The sequence below is a fragment of the Mustelus asterias genome, chromosome 16, assembly GCF_964213995.1.
Source record: "Mustelus asterias chromosome 16, sMusAst1.hap1.1, whole genome shotgun sequence".
NCBI classification, from domain to species: Eukaryota; Metazoa; Chordata; class Chondrichthyes; order Carcharhiniformes; family Triakidae; genus Mustelus; species Mustelus asterias.
In genome coordinates, this window is record NC_135816.1 from 8,692,879 (window position 1) to 8,703,161 (window position 10,283).

The window sequence follows — 10,283 nt, forward strand, 5'->3', positions numbered from 1 at the left end:
TACACATGATCTGCAAGGGCAACTGTCATGGAGAGTAAGCTATTGATATTTGTTGGAATTCCATTAAAACTGCAGCTTAGACCTTACAATCAAAACTTAAGTGTTCGAATAATTGAATTCGCGTCAGCAAAGAGCTTGTGAAACACAAGTCAACTTCAATAAATTATGTGATATGTAGGAATTCCTACAAATCAATGCAATATGGATATTTCTATTGTAACGCATTTGGAGTATTGTGGCCAATGCTATCACGCATGAGGAACATTGTGCCTTGTTTGGATTGCGTACAGAGCTGATTTGATGTAATGGCACCAGGGACGAAGGACATCTGTCAACCACAAAAGTACCTAAATACCTCTTGTGGGGGCATAGATGCAATTCGATATGCATCTGTTTTATATTACTCAACCGTCCGTGGAATGTTCAAAGGAAACTCCATAATATCGACCAGTAGCGTTCGTTGCGCTACTTCTGGATTGAACTGTCACATAAAGAGTAAACCGTGTTTGAATAGTAGGGTCACACATTCAGTTAGGCTGCAATCAAAATAACTGTCAACGTCTTACTGTTGAAAAACTGAATCATAGAATCCCTACAGTGCATAAGGTGACCATTTGGCCCATCGAACCTGCACCGAAAACAACCCCACCCAGGTCCGATCCCCGTAACCCCATGCATTTACCCTGCTGGTTCCCTTAACACTAAGGGGCAATTTAACATGGCCAATCAACCTAACCCGCACATTGTTGGAGTGTGGGAGGAAACCGGAGCACCTGGAGGAAACCCATGCAGACATGGGGAGGAGGTGCAGACTCCGCACAGATAGTGACCCAAACCGGGTAACCAAAACCGGGTCCCTGGTGCTGTGAGGCAGCAGTGCTAACCACTGTGCCACCGTGCCACCCCAAATCCATACCGAAAATGTTCATGTTTGACATGAGCAAGAAAATGTAAAAAAACATAATGCAGCAGGCATGAGCACAGCTTACTAAATTCACAGTTAAATTCAGCCACGGGTGTAAAGTTGAAAATGAAAGCTGGCTGGGATGCTATTCATAGAACATAGAACAGTACAACACAGAACAGGCCCTTCGGCCCACGATGTTGTGCCGAGCTTTATCTGAAACCAAGATCAAGCTATCCCACTCCCTATCATCCTGGTGTGCTCCATGTGCCTATCCAATAACCGCTTAAATGTTCCTAAAGTGTCTGACTCCACTATCACTGCAGGCAGTCCATTCCACACCCCAACCACTCTCCGCGTAAAGAACCTACCTCTGATATCCTTCCTATATCTCCCACCATGAAGCCTATAGTTATGCCTCCTTGTAATAGCTCCATCCACCCGAGGAAATAGTCTTTGAACGTTCACTCTATCTATCCCCTTCATCATTTTATAAACCTCTATCAAGTCTCCCCTCAGCCTCCTCCGCTCCATAGAGAACAGCCCTAGCTCCCTCAACCTTTCCTTATAATACCTACCCTCCATCCTGGTATATCTCCTCTGCACTCTTTCCAGCGCTTCCACATCCTTCTTATAGTGAGGTGACCAGAACTGCACACAATATTCCAAATGTGGTGTCACCAAGGTCCTGTACAGTTGCAGCATATCCCCACGGCTCTTAAACTCCAACCCCCTGTTAATAAAAGCTAACACACTTTTGGCCTGCTTCACAGCTCTATCCACTTGAGTGGCAACCTTTAGAGATCTGTGGATATGGACCCCAAGATCTCTCTGTTCCTCCACAGTCTTCAGAACCCTACCTTTGACCCTGTAATCCACATTTAAATTAGTCCTACCAAAATGAATCACCTCACATTTATCAGGGTTAAACTCCATTTGCCATTTTTCAGCCCAGCTTTGCATCCTATCTATGTCTCTTTGCAGCCTACAACAGCCCTCCAACTCATCCACTACTCCACCAATCTTGGTGTCCATCAGCAAATTTACTGATCCACCCTTCAGCCCCCTCCTCTAAGTCATTAATAAAAATCACAAATAGCAGAGGACCAAGCACTGATCCCTGTGGCACTCCGCTAGCAACCTGCCTCCAGTCCGGAAATTTTCCATCCACCACCACCCTCTGTCTTCGATCAGATAGCCAGTTACCTATCCAATCGGCCAACTTTCCCTCTATCCTACACCTCCTTACTTTCATCATAAGCCGACCATGGGGGACCTTATCAAATGGCTTACTAAAATCCATGTATATGACATCAACTGCCCTACCTTCATCAACACACTTAGTCACCTCCTCAAAAAATTCAATCAAATTTGTGAGGCACGACTTGCCCTTCACGAATCCGTGCTGACTATCCCGAATTAATCCGCATCTTTCTGAATGGTCGTAAATCCCATCCCTAAGGACCTTTTCCATCAATTCACCAACCACCGAAGTAAGACTAACTGTGTTTCATGTTCATGAAATGTTCTGACTGACATGAGAGGCGACAAAAACACGAATAGAACAACGCATAATCAGTCTCTGGTTCAAAGAAGAGGCCACTGCGAAGTGTGATCAAAGGATTGCTCCAAGAGTTGGGTTTGAACGACGATTATAAGTGGAGAAGCAGTGATTCTCTCCAGGGGAGGAGTTTAATAATATTCGAAATGGCAGCAGAAGGCGCAGCCGCCACAGCTTCTGGTTGAGTTGTGTGGCAGAGATGAAGGAAGGTGCTTATAATAAACGCCTGAGTGGGAAGAACTCAAAGTCCCGGATGAGTGTGGTCGAGTTGCAGCAGTAATAAGAAAGAAACTTTGCTTCATCTCAGCAAGAGATTGCCGATCTAATTTGGGGGTGGGGCGGGGAAGTGTTCTGGGGCCAGAAATCAAAGCGCATTAAAAAATGCATAGGATTTGCGCTGTAAAATAACCATTGAGCAGAGATCATGGGTGAAGGAAAACATGTCGCCATCCCTTTGAACGAGTTGTATTTTGAAGTATAAAAAAGTATTGCTGCCTCACAGCACCAGGGATGCGTATTCAATTCCGACTTTGGGTGATTGTGTGGAGATTGTGTTTTCTCAGTGCGTGTGCGTGGGTTTCCTCCGGGTGCCCTTCATAATTTTATATATCTCAATCATCTTCCCGCTCAGTCTCCTCTGCTACAAGGAAAATAACCTCAGTTTATCCAACATCTCTGATAACTAAAACTCTACAGCCCAGGCAACATCCTGGCAAATCCCCTCTGCACCTTTTCTAGTTTTATCACATCCTTCGAATTTCAGAACTGCACACAATCCTCTAGCTGTGGCCTAACGCATAGTCAGCATCACCTCGTTGTCCGTGCATTGGAGAACGCTCAGAGCAGATTTGTTGGAAAGGCATCAAGGACGATTGAATTTAGTTATGTGGAGAGAGAATATAAAATATTATCTTCTGTCCTTAGAGCAAAAATTGTTAGGGAAGAGTTAACAGATTTGTTCAAAATTATGAAACGTTTTGATAGCGAACATGGTGAAAACCTGTTTTCCTGGTAAGCAATAAGGAGGCGTGGATTTCATGCAATTGGCATACTGGCAGGAGGAATGAGTTTCCCCTCGTAAATTGTGACGATCGGGAATGCAGCAACTGAGAAAGTGCTGGAAGGAGATGATGTAATGCCTTTCATATGGGAGCTGGGTGCATATTTCAAAAATTTAAAAAAAACTGCAGTGAGATTTAAGCTCCTCGTTAACCAATTGAATATGGAATACCAAGATTACTTGCCCAGCTTTATATTAAGGTGGAACACAGGAGAGAGTTTTTTTTTTGGAGTATTCAATTTAATGAGTGTATAAGTTGTTTTTGGAAAATGTGCAGCATTTTCAGATCCGTGTATTATTGTTCAAAAACTGTCGAAATTCTCATTGCGTGCATTCTTACAATTGGTTATTTTAAAGCAACCTGGCATCAGAAATATAAGGTTTAGTTCTGTGAAACGATGCTGATGGGTTCACTTGGGTGCTGAAATTATACTTCGGATACAAACCAGTTTCATGCACGTGTTATACAACAGCACCTCATCAGCAGAGGAAAAATGACGGGAGAACACAATGATATTAATTTCACCAAAGCAGAATGAAGCAAATAGTCACCAGATTTTGTGCTAATCTTAATGGAGGATAGACTAAAAGCGGCTTGTATATTCAGCACCACAGACACATAGGTCATCTAGACAAATGAAAGCAATTTAGCCTGCCAGTCCTTCTGCTGGTGTCAAACATGTACAAAAAATTCTTACTGCCTCATCGTATAACGATATTTCTTCACCAAAGTGAAGAAACGTCCGTCATTCCGAGCACGGCAATAGCTTCTAAATCATTTTATTGCCCTGGTCCCCCGAACACCCAGATCATTAAAAGGCAAAGTCGGATTGCAGGGCTTAAGGAATAAGAAATCACTTTTCGATGATTCTGGTGATAAACATACTGTATAACGATAACTTCCAGAGTGAGCAGACTCGGTATAATTGAATGGCTCGCTCGCTGCAGGTCTCCGATTAAAGGCATCATTCGAATTCCTCCTTTTATAACAACAAACTGTCGAGCCATTGTTTTCAGCACCATTTCTGTCTTGCTTAAACTTCAGAACAACTAGAAAAATGATGGTTGCAAGAAACAGAAAGGAAGTCGATCCCAAAAAGATAATCAAGTAACGATTAATATGCCAAAAATATTCAGACTGTCTTGGCTCATCAGTTAGTTCCAAAGATTTTTCGGTAATATTGCACAAAATTGAAAAGAAGAATGTTGCCGTGCTGGAGAGGCTCGGCTGTCCATTGTCCTTCACACAGACAACCAGACTTTCTGCGACAACGTCTTCGTCGTTTAAACGACGAGTTGCTCTGATTTCTCCAGAAAGAAGTCCCACTATAAACAAACTGGAATCAGAGGCCCCCAACAGTTGGTAGGAAAGCCGTGCGTTCTGACCGGAATCGGCATCAGTCGCGATTACCTTGGTGACCAAGTAACCTGGATACACTGACTGAGGCACAATCTCCACTGTGGCTGAACTGTTCCAAGTTAAAGGGGAAACAATAAAAGGAGCATTGTCATTTTGGTCCAGGATAATGACACTGACGGTGGCCGTGCTGCTCAATGAGGGAGAGCCAGCATCCTGGGCTTGAACTATAACCTGGAAGCTTCTCAGTTTCTCATAGTCAAAAGAACGCAGCGGGTATATGTTCCCATTTTTTGAGTTAATCGTGACGTAAGCTGGCGTAGTGAGTTCTTGCGTCGGATTCTCCAGAATGGAATAGGAGACCTCCCCATTCCGGTCCAAATCAACTTCCAAAGCGGTAACGGCAAATATAGAAGCACCCGGAGTGTTGTTCTCCAACAGATACAAATTATATAAGGATTGCGTAAACCGTGGTGCGTTGTCGTTTATATCCGTTACCGAAATTATAATGGTTTTACTTGTAGAAAGAGGCGGAGACCCACCATCCCAGGCGGAAATTGAGATGTTGTACACTGAGGCCGTTTCGCGATCGAGATTATCACTTGTAATCAATTTATATTTGTTTCTGAAAGGCTTTTCGAGCTTAAACGGAATATTCCCAGGAACATGACACCGAACTTCTCCATATTCACCGGAATCTAGATCCGTTACGCTCATCAGTGCTATCAGAGTCCCCGGAGGAGCGTCTTCCGGCACCTTGCTGGACACCAAAGTCACTGTTAACTCAGGGGCATTATCATTAATGTCTATTACATCAACTACAACTTTGCACCGTCCTGACAACCCAGGCGGAGCATTGTCTACAGCCTGTACATAAAGGTCACAAACACGTGCTTCTTCAAAATCTATTTTTCCTTGAACTCTGATCTCTCCAGTTTCTTGGTCCAATGCGAACAACTCACGATTCCTTTTAGAAACGTGGTTAGTGAAAGAATATGTTAGGTCAGCGTTGGTGCCTTCGTCCAAATCAGCCGCGTTAAGCTTTATCACTAATGTGCGTTCAGCGACGTTTTCTACTACTTTGGTCCTGTAGATTTCTTGATCGAATACGGGCGCGTTGTCATTCGCGTCCACTACGGTAATGATAATCCGCGCCGTGCTGGACCTTTGAGGAAACCCGCCGTCAATGGCCGTCAGTACAAGGTGGAATGTCGACTGCTGTTCACGGTCTAATGGCTTCTCTAATGACAGCTCGGCATTTCTACTCCCATCTCTCATTGACTGCACTTTCATACCGAAGTGCTCGTTTGGACTAATCTCATAAATACCGATTGTGTTTGTGCCGATATCCGCATCGTGCGCGCTCTCGAGGGGGAATCGCGCTCCTGGTGCAATTAACTCACTGATCTGAAACGAGAATTCATCCTTTTCAAAGCTGGGCGAATTATCATTTACGTCTAGGATCTCTACTGCGATAGGATGCAGTTCGATAGGGTCATTGAGCGCTATTTGAAAATGAAGGGAGCAAGTAGAGATTTGTCTGCAAAGCTGCTCTCTGTCGATTCTTTCATTAATAAATAAATTTCCGTTTTCCAAATTTACCTCCATATATTGCCTTCCGTCATCGGACATGAGCCGAAACTTGCGAGCCGATAATTCCCAAATGTTCAATCCTAAATCCTCAGCGATATTCGCAACAAAGGCTCCGCGTTCCAGCTCCTCCGGAATCGAGTAGCGAACTTGTGCCGAAACGAGTTGCCAGACACAATGTAGCAATATAAAAGAGGCCCCGATCGTCGGTACATTCACCATCGTTCTGATATAGAATTTCTTCCAAAATATCGAAATATCTGTCAATTGTTTATAATAATTCCGCTTTTAAACAACGATTATTTGAATATATTTCTAAAGACCGAGTTTGAGCCGTGAATTGCAGAGACTGAATGGGTGCAGCTTTTCTGAACATGGCCGCACAGCAGAAACGCAGACACCGTCTGTCTCTTCGACTCTCTCCTGTGCTTTCCTGGCGGAGGAGGGGGTCGATCTCTCTCAGCGCTTCATCTCCTTATTGGTCGACAGCGACACGAAGAGTCTCAACCAATAACTGCAGCATCAGTTCTTAAAGCTGGCCTCTTCCAAAAGCGCCAAGTGTCATATTTTTGAGTGCACAATCAAAATACTCTGACACACATGCATAAAAGATAGTAGATATTTTTTCAGAGTCAATTTATAATGCATATGTGCGACTGTAGTCCGGAGGCTGCTTGCAATTATACCTTCCCCGTCACCAACGGTCGCCATTTGTTTTCCTGTGCATGCTTACAATATTATTTCTAAATGTTCTGTATATGGCATTCAATAGGCGTTTCCTCGAGTGATAATAAAAGGCTTATCATAAGCATTGAAGTGGATGGGATGAAAGAGGCAGTAACTGCTTGATTCAGTAATTTCGAAAGGAACGGAAAGTACTGGTGATGACTACCTCACAGTATCGGTAATAGGACCATTAATATTTTTGTTATATTTCAATGACCGAGGTTTGGGCCTTTGGTATGCAGGACATAATTTTGATCATGAATGCAATTGACTTCAGGAGAACATAACGTCGCAGGTAAATCCGCAGACACGTGGCAGATGAAATATAATGCAGAGAAGTTTTGACTTGATTTTGATTTGATTTGATTTATTATTGTGACATATATTAGTATAAAGTGAAAAGCAATGTTTCTTGCGCGCTACACAGACAAAGCATACAGCTCACCGAGAAGGAAAGGAGAGGGTACAGAATGAAATAGTTGAATCCAAAACATTAAATGTATTCAAGAAGGGGTTAGATATTGCAGTTGGGGCGAATGTGATCAAAGGTTACGGGGAGAAAGCAGGATTAGGCTATTGAGATGGGCGATCAGCCATGATCGTGATAAATGGCGGGGCAGATTCGAAGGGCCAAATAGCATCCTCCTGCTCCTATCTCCCATATTTCTATGTCATAACTGGGATGTAGAGAAAGATCAACTTATGAAAAGGTAAGTCCATTCAACAGTTTCATGAGAGCAAGTTGTTCTTGAGTTGGTTGGTACACGACCTCAGACTTTTGCATTTGTTTCCCCGACAGATGAAGGCGGAAGAGAGTTTGCCCGGCGGCGCTGTGTCCTTGATTATGTGGCTGCTTTTCGGAGACAGCGTAAAGTGTAGAAAGAGTCAGTGAATGGAGGGCTCGTTTGCGTCATGGATTGGGCTTCGTTCATGACCCTTCGTAGTTTCTGGAGGTCTTGGACAGAGCAGGAGCCATACCAAGCTGTGATACATCCAGAATCAATGTTTTCTGTGCTGCATCTGTAAAGGTTGGCGAGAGTCGCAGCAGACATGCCGTATTTACTTAGCCTCCTGCGAACGTAAAGGCGTTGGTGGGCTTTCTTAACTGTAGCTTCGGCGTGGAGGGTCAGGACAGATTGTTAGTGATCCGGCCACATAGAAACTTGAAACTCTCGACGATTTCTACTTCATTCCGGTTGATGTAGCCAGCATCACGTCCTCCACTACGCTTATCTCTCCTTGAGGGAGACATTATTGTTGGCGCACCAATTCACCAGATTCTCTATCTCTTTCTCATCATTGTTTGAGATCCGACCACCTGTGGTGTTTTCATCAATATAACTTGAAATTTGAGTTGTAGGGGAATTTGGCCACAAAGGCATAGGTGTATGAAGTGTTTTGTAAGAGGCTGAGAACACAGCCTTGCAGGGCACCGGTGTTGAGGATAATCGTGGAGGTGGTGTTGTTCCCTATCCTTACTGATTGCAATCTGTGGGTTAGGCAGAGAGGGAGGAGCCGAGCCTTAGGCCACAGAGTTTTGTAGGAACAATGGTGTTTTCGGCTGAAATGTAGTCAATAAATTGGAGTCTGACATAAGTGTCTTTGTTATCCGAGTGTTCCAGTGGGTTTTTATCAGCGGGACCTTTCCTTTCGCAAGTTTGATTTGACGCCATGAAATTTCATGTGGTCAAGAGTTAATGTTGAGGACTACCAGCACAACTCCTTATTGAATGTTCACCAGTGTGCCAGCACCTCTGGCGGATCTGCCCTGCCGGTGCGACAAGCGTACCTTGGGTTGGCGATGGTGGTGGTGCAAAATAGTTTGTCAGTTATGATTCCCTGAGCATGGATATGCGGTCACCAGTGGGCCTATCAACACCAAATGTGGGAAAGAATCAATCTGTGATTGGAAGTGCAGCGAGCAGTGAGAAGGTGAGTGCCTTCCTTTTTTAACATGGCGTTCGCTCGCTTGCGTTTGGCCGCGCTCTCTCGCCCTCCCGTGCAGGTACCGACTCCCCAAAGGAACACAGGGGCCACGATTTCGGAGCGGGCCAAGGACACCACGAGGCATAGCAACCGCAGCAACAGCGCCTGTACGGCCCATGTTAACCCCCCACCTCCCACACCTCCCCGCCCCACCCGCCCTCCGACCTCTGTCCGGGGAACCTCGGGCCTGCGCGAGAGCGCAGTGAGGACGCGCATCGCTGCATCATCACAACCACCCTGAACACCTCCCCGGCGATAAAATATTCAAACCTGCCGTGGCCGAGTGGGGAGTGATTGTGGCTTACTGTGTGTGAGTGAGTGTGTGCGAGTGTGACTGTTTGAAAGTATTTGAACGTCAGAGACTCTCTGTGATTGAGCGTGTTTGTCTGTGTGTGTGGGTGAGTGTGGGTGTATGAGTGTGAGTTAGTGAGTCCAAGTGAATGTGTCAATGTGAGTCTGTGGTGCTGAGTGTGCATGCCTGAGTGAATGCGTAAGAGAGTCTTTGTGAGTCAGTTTGTGTGAGTGTAAGTTTGTGAGTGAGTGCATGAGTATGTAAATACGAGAGCCGATGTGAGTGAGCATGTTAGTCCATGTGTGTGAAAGTGCGTACCAGTTTCTGTGTGTGTGTGTGTGTGTCACAGAGTCTGTGAGGTTGAGTGGGTATGTGCATGAGTGCGTAAGGAGTATGAATCTGTGTGTGTGAGCATGAGTGCGTGAGAGCCTATGTGAGTGACCGTGTTAGTCTCCGTGTGTGAGAATCTGTGCGTGTGAGTGGATGTGAGTGTGTGAATCTGAGAGATTGAGTGAGTCTGCATGGGAATGTGAGTCTGTAAGAGTGAGTCTGTGTGAGCGTAAATCTGTGCGTCTGTGTGAGCGTAAATCTGTGCGTCTGTGTGAGCGTAAATCTGTGAGCATGTGTATGAGCGTTTGTGTGAGAGAGTCTATGAGAACGAGTGTGTGTGTATGTGTGTGTATGAATCTGTGTCAGTGAGCGTGTCCTTGAGAGTGAGTTTCTGAGTCTCTGAAAGGGAGTTTGTGAGTATAAGTGAACATGTGCAAGATTGAGAATCTTGAGATTGGGAGCGAGCAACGAAAACAC

The 10,283-nt window shown here is 44.9% G+C and overlaps 1 pseudogene; it reads right to left on the bottom strand.

Moving 5' to 3' along the window:
- Window positions 1–4,300: 4,300 nt before the first annotated feature.
- Window positions 4,301–6,694, bottom strand: LOC144505602 (protocadherin alpha-C2 pseudogene; annotated as a pseudogene).
- Between the last annotated feature and the right edge of the window lie 3,589 nt (window positions 6,695–10,283).